We start from the raw sequence: 20,267 nt of genomic DNA, 5'->3' as shown, positions 1-20,267 counted from the left end.
CCACAGCACTGTCTGGATTTAAGCTTTGTGTTGAACTTGAAGCTCCATGGCCATGGGAACCCAGTCTGGTCTCCAGAAGGTACATTTGATTAGAGCCGTATCTGAGCCAGGGCCTCTTTGAGCTGCAGGATGTTGCGACTCCAGCTGATGCTGGAGATGGTGGGCAGATTACGTTGTCCAAATTCCTGCATTGATTGTCCGCCAGGGATACTCATGGCACTAGTTCAACTGGTTGCAAGGGAAAGAGCTTGTTTTCAAATCCTTGCATGGCAACTGTGTAAAAATCCCCTGGAATGTACAACATGCAACCAGGGTGTGAAATGGGGCTTGCACGGTATTGTGTGAAAGGTGCTCTGGTCAATGAAACACTGCCCGTGCAGCAAGATAGACCCCCCCGGGGCTTGGACCCTGCAGCTGCTCTGTGCATATGACGCCCACTGCAGTCAATAGGATGGAGCAGCTGCAAGATCAGGCCAGTGAAAGCATATGATGATATCAGGTCCTGGGAGAAACCATGTGAGATAAGACAAGACCCGACCTGAACTTGTGCCCGGCACTTGAATTGAGCATGAACCAAACCTACTCTGTGGTGTGAGAAACTTTGGCCAGCTTCCCGGTTTAGTTTTCCCACAGCCCTGCACTTCCTGCTCTCCCCAGCCCTGGAAGTATGAAGATAGAATCAGAGACGCTTCTGGTGGGATTCCTGCCCCTGGCAGAACAGGGACGTGCTAGAGATCTCACCACAAGCCCAGAGCCTCATACCAAAGACGTCTGGACAAGATTCCCGCAAGTGTGGGAAGGGCTGGGTGAGCATTGCCCCGCATGGCAGTAGCTCAGGTGCTGTGGAGGAGACAGTCCCATGGGATTCAGTTAAGACTCAGTTACCTGGCTGGATCATAAACCCTTCTGTTGGTTATGTTAAAAAATAAATCAGGACCAAACAAAGAACGTATCTGAGAGAGGGAGAGAGAGAGAGGGAAGCTGCTCCTCAGGAAATAGGAGTTAATTTTCGAGATGATACGCCCCAGAGCGAGCGTCGCTGACTGATTAAGCTCACTGAAGGGGGAAAGGGTGGAACACAAGTCTGGCCCTTCCTCCCCCTCCCTAGGTCACTGGCTGTAAGTGGGCGCAGCCTTTCTGGGCATAAGGAAAAATACCAGCAGCCTGCCAAGCAAAACAATAGGTCTTTGCACTGCTGAGCGACGTCCAGACAGTCTGGGCCCATGTCCAGCTCAGGGCTGGCTCGCGAGCCCCTGAAGCACTGGAGTAGCCCCCTCCCCCTGCTCACACATTAGCAGAAGGGAAAGGAGAGGCAACAAAGAGCAATGGAACGGAGGAATGTCTGTGACATTCTTCTAAAAAGGAAAAATGTGGAGTTTCCAGTCATACCAAAAGACTTATTGGGTTCGCTGGGAGGCTAAGTCTGACTCCTTAGAACAAACGTCCAGATAAGGAAAACAATTTAGTCCCAAGTAATACTCACTTTGGGGTGGCGCAGGCTCCTTTGGAAACTCTTTTGACTCCACTGTTCTCCTTGATTTTCCTTCCAATTCTTCCGTGAGAGTAGCCCTGTCCATCTCCCTGCGGGCACACAGGCCTGGAGGGGGAGGGGTGCATGTCCTGCTCCGGAAACAGAGAAATACAAGGGACACGAGGGCACCAGGGCATGCTCCTGCCGCCCCCCCACCCCAGTGAGCGCTCCTGGAGACCGCCCAGAGTAGAAGTGGCTGATCAGGCTGAGTCCTACACACGAGTGAAGGCCATGGCGGTGTCCCTTACCGCCCAGGATCTGGCATTGTACCCCTGGCCAGTCTCTCATGAAAACCCAGGTTCAGAAGTTACTTTTACATCTCCAAATATGAGGCACAGCTAAAAAGTGTACCATGAGACCAGGCAACCAGTGCAGCCGTTAGCTAATGGTGTAACCCTGGGATGAGAAATCAAATCCAAGTGCTTTTGCTTTCTGTATAGATTGTAGACAGGAGACAGAAGCAGCAGGGAGATGGGCCAAAAGACTGTGACAACATCATGAGCTTGGGCCAGGATCCTGGCTACCAGCACCATCAAACAGTGGAGAACTTTGGAGAGTAATAAGAGTAATAAGTAATATTGGAGTTAATGCATTAGACCACTGAGGGGGCAGAGGGAGACAGTGCTGAGTCACCCAGAATGCCTGGGTTCCTCCTACACAGAGTCAGCCACATGTGACCAGGAACTGACCTCAAGGAAACAAGCATGAGAAATTGGACACGAGTTAATTGGAGAGATTCTGAAGGAGCAGATGGTGGTTTCTGCTGAACTAATATTCCTTGGGCTGATGCAGAGTATTTCAAAATGTTCTCCCTAAAATGTGGGACACAGGAAAAGAATCTCCATGCTGCAGAGGCACAGCCTCTCCGGGAAGTGAGTTTCTGTGTGCTGGTTTTGGTAGTCCTGTGGAGGCCTTGTAGGTAAGTGGTTAGCAAAGTCCTTTCAGCAAGGGAGCTCTCAGGGAGCTAATCCTGAAGGGCAGCCAACTGGCTCATGCTTCCCAGCCCAACTGCATAAACTGGGCAAATTCTTTCTATCCTGAGTTTCCTTAAGCATAGATGAAAGGCAACAGCACCAGTGCCTGTATTGAAATCCATTAAAAATAGATCAGATGTTTCCAAGGATAACAAAAACAGTGAGTTCAAATATCCAAATCCAGGAGACTTGGAAGGGCTGCAAACTCTCCTGCTTCGGGACATAACTACTGGGTGCAAGAAAAAAAACTTCCCTGTGAGCAGGTTATCCCATCACCCTGCTGCAGAGTTCTTGCACTTTCCTCTGAAGTATCTGGTGCGGGCCTGTTGGCCAAAGGAGACTGCCCTAGATGCAGCCTAGCAGTTCCTAAAGAAGTTCCACTGTCTTTTGGCTAAGATCTCTGCTCCCATTTTTCAATCTCACTTTCACTGGATAAAGCGGATTTCGAGGACTCCAGGAAGAAGAAGAAGAGGGAGAACCCTGCCTGGGAATGGTTAGATCTAAGGCAAAGTGGTGACATTACCAGTAGCCCTGGTTTTCAACCAACGTACTGCTCTGTCTCTGGACTCCTGCAAAACAGCCTTGCTCCAGCTCCTCCCGAGGAACGATAGGTAGACTATCCTGATTGCCACCACTCCCAGCCTGCTCTCCTGGCACTCCCAGCCTCCAGCAGCGCTTCTGACTCCCACCTTTCGCATATTGCAATAGGCCAGTGTCCTGAGGGCTGCTTTGGGATTGGGTTTGCATTGCACCTGTGTTTGTTCCCACTCCGCCACAAGTGTTCATTGCATTTCTGCACCTGCCTGTCCCTGTTCTGGCTGCTGCCAGCGACACCCTCAAGCCAAGCGGGCAGATTACTCAGTTTCACTTGCCCTGGCCTGGCCACGGACATCTGGGAAGAACATTGGTCTCTTGTGATTGAGCGATAAGTGGTGTTTTTGAATGCTTTCTGGAAAGAGGAGACACCAGCACTGCAGAAGCCCCTGTAGCTCTGCCCATTATGTTCCAACCCAGACTGCTGGCAAGTTTGTCCTGCTGGTAGCCCTAGGGTGGCCATTTGATGGGATTGTTTTACATCTCTGGGGAACACACGGCTGCTCTGGGAAACAGCTTTCTCTGGGCTTGGGACTTACCTGGTGTCGTCTGTTCTGCCCATATGCAGCACCAAGTCATCTTACAAACCAGACCTCTGAGTTCCTGATGGGGAGATGCCTCTGGGGTGCACTCCAGGTCCCCCCATAGGAACTGTGACCCTGAGCGGCACAGGATGTCCTCAGGCAAAGAAAGGAGAAGAGCAGGATGCTCCACGAGGGATGAGCTTCCTGTGGGCTCCATTACATGCCAGTCCTTTCGGTCCTTCTCCACAGGGTGAGAAACAGCCACCACCCACCAGTGCCTTTCCTGCCATGAACGACCTCTGGCAGCTTAATTCTCCTTTCCCATTAATAGAGATCTTGTCAACTTACATTACATGCACATCACACAAAGCCGTGAAAACAAAGGCATGCTAAGTGAGACTTCAGGAGCCAGGCAAGGATGCTGATCGGATCTCGGTTAACCCTTGCCCCTCTGCAGCCAGTTCTCCATCTGTTGGAGGGCCGCCATCGCCTCAGTCCTGAGCCCAACCCTGGGGGGTGCATGTTGCCAATGGAGGGGTGTGCAGAGCTCCTTCCTGGAATAGACATTCATGTAACCATGGCAGATTGAGAGTAAAAAGGAAACCACAAATTCCTCTTAATGCAGATGGGGACCAGGAATGCCCCTCCATCGATAGCCTGCACAGACAAAGCAGTTCGCAAAGCCCCAGGCAAAGTATGAGAGCTGGAGATATGGAGCTCTTAGTCCAGGGGATTCGGTCTGTCGCCAGTGCCTCGAGAGCATGGGCTGAGCCAGTGTTTGGCACCCATGAAGACATACTGCAAGACTTGCCCCCCTGCAAGACTCAGCATGGAAACAAAATCCTCCCAACAGAACCTTCTTAGCAAGGGAGGGTGAGAGCAGAAGCATCTGTGTGTTGGGGTGTCCCCAGACAGAGCAGCAGCAGCAGGCTGATGGGTGCTGCGCACTTGCACCCCTGCTGCTGTGCTACGCATGACCCCGGAAACTAAACTTGGACCTGGTTTTAAAACTGACCCTTCAAGATAAGATTTTCCTATTCCACAATCTCTGTTTGCACAGAGCAGTTCCTACTGCGCTCAGCCAGGGCCAGGCCATGCCCCATGGGTGAGGTAGGGGGAATATGCTATTATCCAGGCCCCGCTGCCCTGCCAGAGCAATAGCAGGGATGGGGGGTTTGTAGAGAATTAGTTTCTAGGTCAGGCTTATGACACTGTGTGATGGCCCATGCTCGGAGGTGAGCCGCTCCGGGCCGCTCAAGAGGGAGTCATGGCTGTAGGATGCCAGCAGTCTGTCAGTAGCTGCCGTCCACCTGGGGCTCTGACCCTAGCACTGTTGTGAACGGCCTGTGTCTCCAGTCAGCTCCTCTCCGTTAGTGCAGCGAGCCAGTGGGGACCTGGGACCTACTGCAGAGCCAGAAATGTCAGGGATGGAGATTACTGGGTGTGGCCACAGCTGCTGGTATCACTGCAGCTGAGTGGGGCACAAGGACCGTTGCTCTCAAGGGCTGGGCTCTTCTGCTTGCTGCCGTATGATTACTGTGACCTCCCTCCTACCCCCCCTCTCTTTGCCGCTCTTCTGAGGGGTTTGCAGGCTTGTCTCTGCAGAGGGTTGGCGGGGCAGTCCCTGAGAGCGTGGCACTGGGACCAGCCAGCATGCAGAGCACCCCGAATCCCAAGTGGCAAGAGAGCCACGTGCCAGATGAGCCGGGGGTCAAAGCAGCTCTGCAGAATGGGCTTTGTCCTGGGTGTCCTGAGTCTCAGTGATCAGAGGGGTCCTGAATGCACAGGAGCAGGTGCTGGGGCTGCAGATGCTGCATAGGGGGTGCAACGTGGCCCAACAGGGGCAGGGGAGACACTCCCTGTTGTCGGGGAGGGCAGGATTTGTGGGGCTTTTCTTCTTTCTGAATCCATGTAAATGACTAGCTGGAGCCAGGCAGGGCCTCATTTTTGGCTAAGTCTGTCCCTGCGTTTGGCCTGCAGACCTCTTTGGAGAGCAGCTATAGAGGAAAGGCATGGACTTTACACTGGCCTGGCATGCAGCGCACTTGTTTCATCTACGTTTCATGAGCTTCCTTCCCCCATGACCACGGTGCTGAGCTCCTCTGGACGACCGCGTTCTAATTAAAAAGGCATTTGTTAGCTCGAAAACAATCCGCTAAACTCTGCTGCTGCTCAGTGTATGTAAAGTCATTGCAAAGACCCTCACGCATGGGGCTCTTGGGGCGCCGGCGAGGGGCGCTGGGGCTGCTGCTTCTGCAGCCCTGGGCTCAGGTTCATTCTGGGCACAAAGGAAAAGCAGGCTGGCTTCTCCCATGCCACGGCCCAGGGGCATTATCAGCTGGCGCTGTGACAGTTACAGTTCATCAGGACTGTCAGCCACTGTCCGCGTGAGAGGCCAAAGACCAGAATAGCAAGAGACAGGGCGCTGTGGGTCAGAAACAAGGAGCAGCGGCTGAGCTGCAGGAGACCCAGGGCTGCAGTGGCAGGGGGTTGGGTGGGGGGCACTGCAGGTCAGAACTGAGGTACAGTAGCCGAGCTGCAGGGGACCCAGGGCTGCAATACCAACAGGGCGGGGGAACTACAGGACCCAGTACACCATGCTCCTTCTGCTTTTGGAAGGAGAGGGCTAGGAATATTTCAGCAGCCTGCATCTCCTGGGGGCTGAGCAGATACCTGTTAGCGTGGCAGTATGGAACCCAGACCTCTGAGAATTTGCATCTTGTTTGAGATGGGAAGTTTGAACTTTTCCAAAACCTCCATGTCACATTTTGCAGCTGTGTCCCCATCTTCTCAGCAGCAAGCCTCACCTTCCTGCAGTCAGCCATCCGGCGCAGCCAGCCTTCCCACAGACCTTTAATCCGGGGAGTCGCCTAAATGCAACTGAAGAATTGTCACCAATACAGCGTGAGCAGGAACAGCCAAGACCCATTCACACAGCTTCTTAGAATATAGCTGAGCTATTATAATCCAGCGAGATGGAGAGAGAGGGAGATGATGTCATAGCATGCATTGCAAACCCCACCCCAACTGGCCAGTCCTATAAGGACTGTCAGCATTATTTATATTACGGTGGCATCCTGAGGAGCCATGCTGGTCCGGCTCCAGTGTGCTGGGTGCTGTACAAACGCACAGTGCACCAAAGAGCTCATCGCCTGAACAGACAGCGGGAAGGGGAAGTAACACAGCAAGGGGAATGGCTGGCACATGGTGTGCTAGCTCCATAGTTTATAATAGTTTCATGTGTTGAGTCAGACTCTCCCCCACCCCACGTGCCCCTGTGCACTGTGCTGGCATTACAAAGGGACTGAAACCTGGTAGATAAGAATCCCCTGGCTGGGGGGAGCCCTTAGCTGGTAGAGCTGGCTCCTACACCACTCCCCCGCTCTCTGTAACCCTTGCACTGGGGGTGGGTTTTGGCAAGAACAGTTGCTGGCTCCTTGGAGGCTGTTACCAGTTGGCAGAGTTTGGAGTAGCTCTAAGCTATGGGGGCAGGGTCAGCACTGGAACAGCCTGAGAAACAGGGAGCTGCGAGAAGCTGTCTGTATGGTTCCCCCTGCTCCCCTCCTCCAGCACCCAGCAGAGATCGGGGGAAGGGGCAGGCTGGATCACTTATCCCTATGTGCCACATTTCTAACCAAACATGCGCCCACTCTATGGGGAGTGTATTATTTCCCCACGAAGGGCAGTAAAACCTGCAGGGCCAGGAGTCCCCCCTGCAGCCAGCATCCAGGACCCAGCATAGAGGGCTGAATAACGAGGATCCAGGAGTGAGCTTTCCTTGCAACACTGAGGCCTGCGTGATATTGCCAGTTGTATCAGCATTAGCCCTCCTCTCCTCACTCATGGGGGAGGTGCACGTCTGATCGCCTGAGTAGAAACCTGCGTCACCCTGGCAAAGTCCTCTTTTGCGAGGGAAAGGTGGGACAGAAGAAAGGGACGTTTTCGGCTCACCACTGGAAAAGCGAAGAGGCCAATCTGCCCCTTACTTGGAGGCTTAGGGTAACATTTTCTGAAGCTGCTAGTTGGCTCCTACATGCCTGATGCTTTTCTGAAAATGGGCTTTGGAGAATGTCACCCACAATCTCTCTTTATACTGAACTCATGGGCTATGGACGTTTCACAAAACTTTCCTGTGAGTTGGAACTCAGTTCTCATTCTGCTCGCAGCCTGAGCTGTCAGTGGGAGACGCGATTCCATTTCAGGGAGAGGAGAACTCTGCAAAGAGGCCATGTCTTCATTTGTTATCTCTTTAGTCCTCGGATTCCTTCTTGCCAGGACTCGTATTTGCAAATCATTTTCTCACTGACAAATAGATGTGTGTCACAAACACCCGGAGAACAAGACACAGATGTAGATAAGAAGCACTATGCTATGCAGAGACGTTGATCCCCTCCATACCTGCCTCTCCATACATCAGTTCTGTTGCTTTTCACAAGGCAAACACCCCAGCCAATGATTGCTCCATCCACATCATTTCTTCCCACATCAGCCCTTGTCTGAGGAGAAGCTTAGTGTGAGGAATGGCACGTGTACCACAAGATGAACAGTAAAGCCAGGAGCTATGCAGATGTGAAAGTCCATTGTAGGCTTCACTGGAGACACACCACGTCATGGCCAAATTCTAATTGGGTTGTGACTGTATTATGCCTACCTAAAATCCTTCCTGCAATCGCAACTGCTTTCAGTAATCTTCCCCTCCTGTTCCACCCTGCTATATAGTGCTGTGCCATATTAACTCAGCGCTTAAGAACATAAGAACGTCCATACTGGGTCAGACCAATGGTCTATATAGCCCAGTATCCTGTCTTCTGACTGTGGCCAGTGCCAGAGGGAATGAACAGAACAGGGCAATTTATAAAGTTATACAGCCCTGAGCGATGCTGAGACCTGGATAAGCCCTGATTTGTCCCTAAATATTCAGGAATACAGTCACACATGACTGAAATGCAGCCACTCATGGGGAAGCCGGAAGCTAGGACTGGATGACAGGGGATGGATCACTTGATAAAGTGCTTTGGGCCCTCAGGAGTGAAAGGAGCAATAAAGATGCTGTTAATTATTCCATGGGAGAGCTCTCTTTATGGGTGTCCCCTTGGGATTGAGAGGAGAGTGAAACTGGATCTCTCTGCTCATGCCCGACCCTCATGTTGTTGCCTCTAGCCAGGAGTGTGCACTTGGCCAGCGTCAGGACTCCCATTAGGAGCCGGGAGGGTGGGTGAGGTGCAGGAGATGAAGCTGGGGGTGTGAGTGTAGGGGTGCTGCCTCTCCAGAGGCAATAGCAGGGGAGGCAGTACAGCACCCCTGGCAGAGCGGACACTCCTGCTCCCTTGACACTTGCTATCTCACTGGAGGGAGAAACTGAGCTCCCTGCTGGAAGTCCGCATAGCCTCAGTAATAGCTACAGGGATCTCATCAACCAGGAATGTCTTGGCAAGGCAGAACCTGTCTGCCATATGGTTTCCATGTTCAGCGCAGAAGGTGAATTGCGGCAGTGGAAGAAAAAAGTCTAACTCTGAATCTCTGCTGTCAGTCTCCAGGTGAGCCTGAATGGGACTTCAGAGCAGCTCTAGGGCTGTGCTGTACAGTGCCAGGCAGCAGCGTCCAGTGGGGGCTGCACAGGGACTGCCTGGGGCATTTTTCCTAAGGGTTTTTTAATTGTTAAGGGACTCTGTATTTTGACAGGTCAGAAGATTTGCTTGAAAAGTTTGATAATCTAGAGAAAACTCATCCCTAAGTAGGTCATGCAAACAAAATCCTTGTACCCCATTCCTCTTGCTGCAGAATGCTGCTGTCCTGGCTGGCTGGCTAATAGTCTAGACTGGGCATTTCCAATGTCTAATCCAGGGGGCCAGCCCACTCATAGTGGTGTCATTCAAAGGGGGAAAGGCTGGATTCTCCTGGTGGGAAACATTCTTGAGGGATGAGTTTATGTTTGACAAGTTTACAATTTTCCAGAACTATCTGAGATCTGAACAAACCTGAATCTGCTGATTAACCTCATTCCTATGGCATGTCTCCTCTGCCCCTAGCCCTGCCTTAGGATATAGAATACATATCTGGGGTGAGCACACTGGAGGTGGCTTTGAACTCTCCTAAGCCTGATGCTTGTCCAGCAGAACCTACACTTGATGACTTCAAAGATATTTCCATAGACCATGATTGTCTAAGCAGCTAGATGAACAAATGGGATCTGTTGGTGGCAATGACATGTCCATTTACCAGACATGTAATGGGGGAATAAAATTTGCATTACATACTTTAAGGCTGTCTCAGCTTTCACATTGGGTCTGTTCTGTAGCATGTATCACTCCAGACAAATATTTTTGCTCCTTGTGGGGATAGAAGTGTGCTTCTATTCTGGGTCTTCAGGCATGGACCCCCAAATCAGAAAGGGCATTGTCCAGTCTGAGGTTTTAGAAGGGACATGCAACTGGAGCCAGATGTATAGAACCAGCATCAAGATAAGCAATCTAAAATATATGCTAAATAAAAGAAATACCATACAATGAGGGCACATGGTAAATGTATAATATAAAACCAAATGCGAGAGCTCAGTGTCAGTAAATGCATCCAGCCCTGTGAATAAAAATGCACTCTGTTCTGGAAGGACCTGGTTTACAATCTGAAGCTTCCAATAAGCAATAACAAAAGAACATACATGGACAGACAGCTGCAAAAGAAAAGTCTGTGCATGACGGAAAAAGACACACACTGCTCTAGAGCAAATATTTAGGTCATATCCACTGCCAAGATCATCACCCATGTCCTGGCCACGTGTCTCCAATCCAGCCACGACCCTGTGGCCTCAGTTCTGAATGCTCCAGATGAACTCTCAGGGCCTTCTGCTTTCAAAGGAGAATAGTCCCCTGCAGAGGCGAGAAGCCACTGGAAAAGGATTCAAACTGTGACCAGTGTTAAATGTAAGCACAGGAGAGACTGCTGGGTGCTGCACAGCCATCTACATGGCATTTGGGGGAAGTGTCAGCTTGGAAACAGCAGGATGGAGTTAGTGAGGAAGGTTTCATATAAAGTTTTGATGCTTTGAGGAAGAGTTACACTAACATGAAAGGGAGATTTTCAAAGAGTGTTCTCCACTCCGTTGCAGCCCTTTCCCAATACTATGACACCAGAATGAACCTCGTGTAGCATTGTGGAGAATTTGGTCCTTTCGTTAACACAAGACTCCAGTGACAAGGCTGCACACTGTGATGGATGCATGATGCTCTGCACAGATGGGGGCTACTGCGCAGTGTCTTCAAAGCTTCACTTCTGTTGCTGAACCTCCTCCCGCGGGGCATTTGGGTGGGCGCTGGGTCTGAACTTAGCGGTGTCCTGCTGGCCAGGGACAGTAACGTGTACAAGCTCTCTATAGAAAAGGGGTGAGTATTTAAGTGAGGATGTTCCCACATATCCCTGGCAGCAAAGCCGCCATAGTCTAGTGTATTAACTGAACACTCTTATAATGTGCTGATCAGAATCAGTTTCAGTTCAGGGTGAAGTTGGAAGCAATAGCTCAAGACTGACAAACTCTTTGCGTAGGAAGGGGGAGCCACCATGTCCCTGTGGGTGAGTCACTGAGCCGAGCGAAGAGGAAGCACAGGAAGCAAGTGCTCAGGTCCGTTTAGAGGAAAATATCACCGTTCAGCAAAGACCGAGGCAATCCAGCCAGCCAGAGCCCTGTGCACAGAGGTCTCTGACCCACTCTTCAGCATGCCTGTCACAGCACAGAACATTTTAAAAATGAGTGCAACAGCCAATCAGTTAAAGCAGAATGTTCTGTCTAGAGTTTCAAACAATACCCAGAAATGTCCATGTCTTTCCGGTTTGTCCCACTGGACACTGGCCTCTTACGTGCCTGTGGCTCGTTTACCATGGCAGAGGCATTTGCTTTGTTCTAATTACAGGCATCAAGCTGGAGACACTTCGCATTTTTTGCTAAAATATTCGTCTCCAAAAGTTTTCTACTCCGCTCAACCAAAGTGGAACCATTCTAACGGTTTCAATCCAATCCCTTCAGACTGGAGTAAATAACGGGGCCTTCTCTACATTCCCTCTGGGCTCAGGTTATTGCTGGAGGAGGGGGCCACAGCAGGTGATTCTCATTAGGCACCACGGCTGTGTTGGAATGATGCCAGAACATAGTGCTAGTAGAATCATAGAACCATGGGGTTAGAAGGGACCGCTAAGGTCATCAAGTCTAACCCCCTGCCACGATGCAGGATTTGTGTTAAACCATCCCAGACAGGTGGCTATCCAGGCCTCCTTTTGAAAACTTCCAGTGAAGGAGCTTCCACGACCTCCTGAGGCAGCCTGTTCCATCGTCCCACTGTTCTTACAGTTTGGAAGTTTTTCCTGAGATTTAATCTAAATCTGCCAAGTGTAGTTTGACCCCATCACCTCTTGTCCTGCCCTCTGTGGCAAAAGAGAACAACTTTTCTCCATCTTTTTCATGGCAGCCTTTGAAGTATTTGAAGACTGTCATCATGTCCCCCTTAATCTCCTCTTTTCCAAACTACACATACCCAGTTCCTTCAGCCTTTGCTCAGATGGCTTCCATTCCATCCCTCTGATCATCCTTGTCGCTCACCTCTGGATCCTTTCCAGTTTCTCTACATCCTTTCTCTACGTTGCTGACCAAACCGGACACTGTACTCCAGCTGAGGCCTAACCAGTGCTGAGTAGCGTGGCACTGTCCTCTCCCATGGCTTGCATGCTATGCCTTTGTCACTGCAACCTAAAGTTGGATTGTATAGTACAATTGCACGGCATAGTAGTTCAAGAAGGAGACCCAGAAACTCCCATGCAGAGGCGATGCGTGGGGAGGGTGCCCTGCTCCCCAGATTTGCTGTGTGGCTTGTATTGAGAAGCTCAGTAACACGGCTGAAGCCGGCTGCCCTCACTCTGCCCCTTCCTACCCCACCTATCAGCAGGCATGGGTAGGGTGACTAGATAGCAACTGTGAAAAAACAGGATGGGGGTGGGGGTAATATGCACCTATATAAGAAAAAGTCCAAAAAAACAGGACTGTCCCTTTAAAAACGGGACATCTGGTCACCCTAGGCATGGGTCGTCTCTGTCCCATGACTTGAGGTCTGAATAAAGGAAAGCTCCCACCTCCAGCTCTAGCTCACACAGGCAAATTCCATCACTGTGCAAATATTTTGGCAATCAGCAGAAATGGGAAAGGAAAGTCCCAGGAATTCTCTAAACTAGGACGCTTTAACATATGAGCAGGAGCATGGCAGGACTCTGCTAGATCTTCTCCAGTCCCATCAGCAACGGCTTTTGCACCGATCATTCTGTCTTCTAGAAGGACTTGCTGCAGCCTGGCCTGATATTATTTATTGCAGAGGAAATGCAGTAGAGTGTGATTTGTAATAACAGGCTGCTCTTTATGGAAGTGTTTTATGCTAAGTGGTTACAGCAGTGTGGGATGGTGTGTATATTTTGGTATCTATAAACAAAGCAGCTCAAGAATGCCATGATACCAAAGGTTGTTTTTGGCTTTTGATCAAGTATTTCATGGCTAGCTTCTCAAAAAGAGATCAGTTGCTGAAAATGATAAAAATAAAATAACATAAATGGTTTCTCTTCCCTTTACTATTAAACTGGAATAATTTCCCAGTCAGGGCATGTTTCGAAACATCCTGGGGATTTCTGGGGTTGTAGCTCTCAGAACCCAGCACACAGTACTGGTCTTAGGGGAGGGGGCAGCTTCTTTCCTTCCTAACGGTGAGAGTGAACGTGGATTCCCCTTGAGTCCTGAGCTATCACAGCCTGTAGGGAGTGATGAAATTTCCTTTGGGCTTGTGAACGAGGCCAGAGTCTTACTCACAGGCCAGGGCTGAGCGCTAAGACATCTGTCTGTCCTTCAGAGAACTGGTGGGCTCGGCACTTCATAGTTTCCGTATTTTGAGTCCCCCAGCAAACAATTATTCTAAGCAAACAGGTCTGGACAACTCCTCCAATAAGGCCTGAAGCAGCCAAGTGGCGCTGCTGACGCTTCCGGGAATGATGGCAGGAGCCCTCTGCTCACCAGTCTGTGGGTATTTACCTCACCTGAAACTTCAGAGCTCTCTAGCCTCTTCCACAAAGCAGCAAAGCTCTGATCATGAGACCCAGGTGCCTCATACCCGACACCCAGCCCTGATGGGGAATAGCTGCATCTGTGTTCAGTTAACAGTCACAACATTGTGCCCCTCTGCCCGGAGCCTGCTACGTCAGACCAGGCAAAGCTTTAAAATGAGAGAGCAGCAACTGAGTCTGTTGGAGAAACACCCAAAAGTTTTAAGTACCTGGAGTGGCCGTGTTAGCCTGTATCCACAAAAACAACGAGGAGTCCGGTGGCACCTTAACAACTAACAGATTTATTTGGGCATAAGCTTTCGTGGGTAAAAAACCCACTTCTTCAGATGCATGGAGTGAAAATTACAGATGCAGGCATTATATACTAACTCCCTTCTCTTCATGAGTCAGTATATAATGCCTGCATCTGTAATTTTCACTCCATGCATCTGAAGAAGTGTTTTTTTTTACCCACGAAAGCTTATGCCCAAAAGTTTTAGGGACCATTTCTGAAGCATCTGGGTATCCAAAACTGGGCTAAAAATCCTCAGGAGAACCAGTTCTCTCCATCCTGTGCCCTGTCACTTCTGCATTCAAGACTAGCTAGACCCTGGAAATGGCTATGAGCCAAAAGGAAAACAAACAAACAAAGCAAACAGGAGTAAATCAACTTTTTTAAACCTCTCGATTTGTTCTGTTCAAGTGCTGAGTTGAGAGGAGAGGAGGAGCAGGGTTTTATTTTATCCCACTCCTATATTTAGTATTTGATGGCCACAGTGGTGCAGTAGGGCTGACTTATTCCCATGGACATGGCATCGAATTCCACGAGGAAGAATCCCGTGTGCATTTGTGAGAAAAGGCTCTGTTCTTGCTGTGCTGATCGGAGAACGGAAGAGGTTAGGAAATCGTTCCAGATCTACTGGTGGTTTCTTCCTTTTGTGTAGAGTGGGGATATTCTGAAAGTATCAAAGTGAACAGGGCCACATATATCCAGGTGATGTTTGTTTCTGTCTTTTGAAATGTATATTGTGACATTACACAGTAATATCAATTTCCCTGGGTTGAGAAGCAGGATTCTCGCGTTTCATGCTATTTTAGTATTCAGTTCAGTTTTTATCATTTTAAGGTTCATGCATTTCTAATTGTTCTGAATAGCATGGTACAATTAATAGTTCTATGGTTGGTTTATTACATTTAGTAAAATTATGTGCATGTAATGTTTGCCAAGAAAAGACACAACAGAGACTTTAATCATGTAAAGATGATAATTTAGTTGTTACACTTGTTGAAATGATGGGGATTAATTTTTTAAAAGTTTGCAAACTGTAGGAGAAATGTAAAACATTAATGTAGTTAGACAAGCAAGCCAACAACTGACAAACCCTTGCAGACCAGTGGAGTAACATGCACATGACACTCTCAGCAGGGAGGACAGTTTTATAATTGGGGGAATTTTATTATTCAGGCCAGATACTTCACTGCTGCCTCTGGTGAGTCTAAAATATTTTAAAATTAAAGAGTATTTCACGTTCCACCACTGGATCTATGGGACCTGCTCAAGAGATCATGGGTTTCCCTTGCTCTTGGAGAACACACATTATTCACAAATCAGAAACTGTAGTTTCCAAGTAGATGCTAAGTAACAAAAGAGATAAAATGTCTTCCCAGAACTGCAACATCTTTGGAGTTCTAGCTACCTGCCTTCTCTGAACCAACAAACACAAAGCAGCTACTGTCTGCCTTCCGGGACTCCCTGGTCTGTCTGGTGCGCAGCCACTGACTCTCTGACCTCTTTCCCAGGCTGTCTATGGATAGCCATTGGAAACTTCCCACGAGGCCCTGCACTGAGAGGATCACACCTTTTATCCCAGTTTTGTCTTTTAGATTTGTGTGTGTGTGAGTGTGAGAGTGAGTGTGTGTGAGACAGAGAGGTGCCCAGCAATGGGAGCCTATCTGCCCTTCTAAAGCTGTACATACAGGTGCTTATACATTCACCCAGCTACCTGCTTCTGCTGGCTTTCTGGTTTTGGCACCATTCCCTTTAGGAAAGGGGGGTTTTAGGTTTGACTCTGAGCTCGAGTTGCAAAGCTGCTGCTTTCTTGGAGCAGTCGAACCTAGGACTGGCTGCAGAATGTATTTAACTTTCAGTGAAGCTATTGAGCCCTGGGAAGGCTGGTCTCCGGGCTGAGGCACTGGACTAGACATCAGGAGACCTTGGTTCAACACTTGCTTCTACTGAGCTCTATGTGTGACTTAGGGCTTTTCTACACTACACAGCTTTTAGCGACATGGCTGTGTTGCTACAACCATGCCGCTAAAAGTTGCGCCGTGTAGCCGCTGTTTTTTGTTGCAGGAGGGCTGACAAACTTCCACCCCCAGCGTTTACATTGTCAGCACGAGAGCACTCCTGCCGACAATGTGCTGTTCACACTGGCACTTGTCGTGGCAAAACTTTTGTCTTTTGGTGGGGCGATGGGTAACACCTCTGAAAGACAAAAGTTTTGTCGTTCGATTGCCAGTGTAGACGTAGCCTTAGAGATCAAGTGACTTGCCCTGTCTCCCATATATGAAACAAGAAGCGTGTTTCCTGCCCTCACAGGCATTGTGAGTGGTTGTGAGGTGCTTGGATCCCTTCATTGTGGGGCTGTAGAAGCCGATGTGAAGAGGAGGATGTGAATGTACAAGTGTGACATGGATCATTTGTGCGTCATACTCCGGTCTCTTGGATACTCACTCACATAGGTGTAGATCTGTGCACAGGGTTTTTTCTACACGGAGCAGAAGTTGAGGGGACTAAACACGGGTTTTTCTCCTTTGGGTTCATGAAGGTGTTGTGGGCAAGGTGACAAAAGAAGAGCGCTGATTAGTTTAATAAAGGATGTGATTATTGTGCAGACAGAGTATGTGGGGGCACTAGCCCCCCTAGGACCGGGTGTCCAGGCAGAGAGTTCCAGAGCTTTTGGGGGTTGCTCCTGGCTAACCCTCTTTTAAGTCTGTTCTACATGTAAAAGTTAGGATGATGTAGCTGTGGCACTCAGGGGTACGAAATGGGCACCATAGCTTTCCCAGCCTAGCCTACTGCATAGATGTGGCTATGTCGACGGAAATACACTTCCATTGGCATAGCTACTGCTCCTTGGGTAGGTGGTTGACCTATAGGAATGGAAAAACCCCGGCGGTCTCTGTAGGAAGCATCCATCCTGCGATGCACCAGTGACCCAGCTAGAGCACCATTTCTGTGCTGCTGCAGTGCCCACCGTGTGGCGTAGACAAGCCCTTAGTTTCAAGTTCTGGGTCTTTGATTCGCAGGTAGCTAATTCCTCTGTGTTGACAGAATAGTTGTAGTAAACAGGTGTCATGCCCTCTCCCCTCTGATCCTTTGTGCTTTTGTGTTTCCCTGCAATGGATCGTTGCTGGTTGAGTTAACATTAGGAACTTTATAGAGGCTATCTTGCATTGGAATTTAGACTTTGAGCATCTGTCTGCTCATGTGTTTGCATGCACAGTGCACATTCTCTGCTCAGTCCTGCAGTCCTTATGAATAAGTAGCTCCCAGTGAAACCACTGGGGGTTCTGCAAGTGTAAGGACTGCTGGGTTCTGCCCACTGCATATACGCTAATGTTGAGGGAGAGGGGCTAATACCAAGAGCAAAAGTAGGCTTTCCTCATCTCTTGCAAAACAGGAACCATGTCACCGTTCAGATCTGCTGCAGCACTGTAACAGATCACTGCCGTACTGGATCTGGGTATTATTTTGCACTTGCTGGTTATAACTCAGGCAGTAATTCTGCACCGCATTTGTAGCAGATTGTCAGGAAAGAAAAGAGGAATGTATAGTACGTCTTGTTTACTGTAGATGATGATGTGGCAAAATAATTCAACAGCCAGTTCTCAGGAGTTTATGACAATAATCATGAATATGTTTATTAATAGGTAGCAATATGCATGGACTCAGCTCTGGTTGAATTTAAGCACTGTGGCTTCTTGCAGCAAAGCTCAAATTAAGTGGATATAATTTATGTTGAAATGTGTTACAGGATGAATTTGTTCACAAGCATGTGCTGATTGTAGCTCTGTGTCTGATTTATGGCGTTTTACTTTTCTCTATGGAAGTCCCTACCAAAAATAATAGAGTCTCCTTTTATTTACTGAGCCCCTACAGGTTTCTGCAGGCACAGCAGTAGGAGATAGCTTATCTTGCCTCTGCTTCTAGCCAAGGCAGCTCTGGTAGCAGCGACTGACTGTGGCACATCGGCGACGTCAGTGAAATGGAGAAAGAAAATAAGCAATGTGCAGTGCTAATGAGGCACCCCCGCTCATGCCTGGCATGTGAGCATGACACTTCATAGAAAATAGTTCCAGAGTAATTGGCTGAGGCACTGGGAACTTGTCAGTGCCCTGACCACCAGCCTAGAGACTCATTCTCACTCACTTTGGCCCAATGACTATTTAATTATTTGCACAAAGTAGAACAGCTTCAACAGGAGAAGGAAGCCATGCCAGAATAGCCCATAGCCAGGTAGTTAAGGCACTCAGCAGAGAGACACCTGGGACCAAGTTTCTGCTCCCGAGTGGGGATTTAACCCTGGGTCCCCCTATCCCAGGTGACTACCCTGGGCCCTGGGCCCTGGCCCTGGGCCCTATGGTGGCGCTGCCCCTGTTTTGTGAATGGCACCTGTCGCCTTGTGGCTCTAGACCAAACAAGCAAAACGTTTCATTTTGGGAATGACGAAATTAATTCTTTCAATGCTGCTGATTTTTTTCCAACTGAAATAATTCACTGAAATCGACACAAAATGTTTCAATTGCCCCGAATCTGCATTTTCCAAACCAAAAAAAAAAAAAAAAGAAGAGTTTTGGCTGAAAAATCTCACCCCATGTTACTAGAAGGTGCATTCTGTCTTACTTGCCTGCCCACGGTTCACCTACACACAAAGGACAGGAAGGGCAGCCTCCAGTCAGCACCTGAGGCAAGTCACTTCAACCTCTCCAGGCCCATAAACTCGGGGTAATGGCACAGCTGCCTCCTGAGAAGGTGCAGGGCAGCGTCAGGCTAAAGTCGCTGATGGTTAGGGCGCCCGAGAGACTTGCATGCAAGTGCAGTGTGGTATTAACTTCCATGGCATTCTGTGGCCGGATATCTCACACTGTAACTCAGCCCCCTCCCCACGAACACAGAGTAGTGCATTAGTGACTCCTGCGTGCTCCCCCCTCGCTTCCCCCCCAGAAATTAAATCTACAGTTCACTGATGCAGGGACTCTGGCTTCCTGTGCACGCTGAGAACCATCAAACTCAAGCTGGCAGCCCCATTTCTTACTTGCTTGCAGTTGTCACGGGGGCAGACCTGCAGGGGTGACATTTTCTGACAGCCATTCCCACGTTTGGCAGCTCTTTCATTCAATGCTTTTCATTTCGCAGGGATGTTTGTTTACTTTGGGACCGAGCTGACAGGCCGATGCCTCGTGAATCACCGCTGGTAAGATGTTTGTACAGAGACAAGTGGGAGCAGTCCTGCAGCCTGTTTTAATGCTGTAAGTGTCCATCACATTCAGAGCCTGATTAAGATTAATAAGACCAAAGTGAATTAAAACAATTCCCCCTCATTCTCTGGCATGAGCAGCAGCGATGGGATTAGTGAAACTAGGTCAAGGGAGAAAGGCCTTTATCCTTCCCCTCTGATGTGGTTGGCAACTGGCAATAATTTAGGCTAGGAAGGCATATGGGTGCATTTAGGCTACAGAACTGTAAACTCGAGGGGTTCATGTCTGCAAGCTCTTTTCTGACTACAGATTGGTTGAGATACAATTGTCTGTGACAACTTTGCCAATTTCCTGTGCAATAGACAGGTCTGTGATCCCACAAGCCCAATGCTGGGTCCTGCAGCTTTCATTAAACTGGAAGCTTCCTGGTTCCTGCCACAGGCTGAGGGCCTGGCCCCACAGACAACACTGGTTAGGGGCTGCATTGGGCCACACTCCCTTGTTCTTACAGAGCTGTCTCAGTGTGCAGGGGCACGCCTGCCGTGAGATCTCTGCTAAACACTGTCTAAGGATGGATGGGATTTGTAAAGGCTCTCTGGGTCTGAGCTGCCCCTTAGCCACAGAGTCCATGGATCTACACTCAGAGCATCAGTTTGCAAAGCTGAGCATGTGATACCCAGAGGGTTAATGCTTTGCAAAGCGAAGTGAGATGCATGCAGGAGCCAGGTGTGAAATTTAACCTGGTGCTGGAGATGGGCCTCAGCCACCCTACTGATCCGCCCAAACTCTGGGGAACTGGGTCCAGAGCCAACCAAGGTATCTAGGCCCATCTTCCCTTTCAGCGCCAGTCCCCAAAACCTCCATCCCTCTGAGTGCTGCGGTGGCCAGGGCCAAACTATAACCCGCCACTGGTCACTCCATAGTCACAAGCTGTCTCCCATGCGACACATGGCTGGCTGAGTGGATAGCCGTGGTGTGCTGCTGTGTGACTGAGGTTACATTCACACCTGCACAGCTGAATGGACTCTGGAAAGGCCGGGAGGGAGGCTAAGGAGTGACAGTTGAGCCAGTGACGAGACCTTTCAGTCAAAACTTTTT

This window comes from Dermochelys coriacea, chromosome 15, assembly GCF_009764565.3.
Source record: "Dermochelys coriacea isolate rDerCor1 chromosome 15, rDerCor1.pri.v4, whole genome shotgun sequence".
Classification (NCBI taxonomy): domain Eukaryota; kingdom Metazoa; phylum Chordata; order Testudines; family Dermochelyidae; genus Dermochelys; species Dermochelys coriacea.
The sequence above is the reverse complement of the archived record's forward strand: the minus strand, read 5'-3'. Positions refer to the sequence as shown.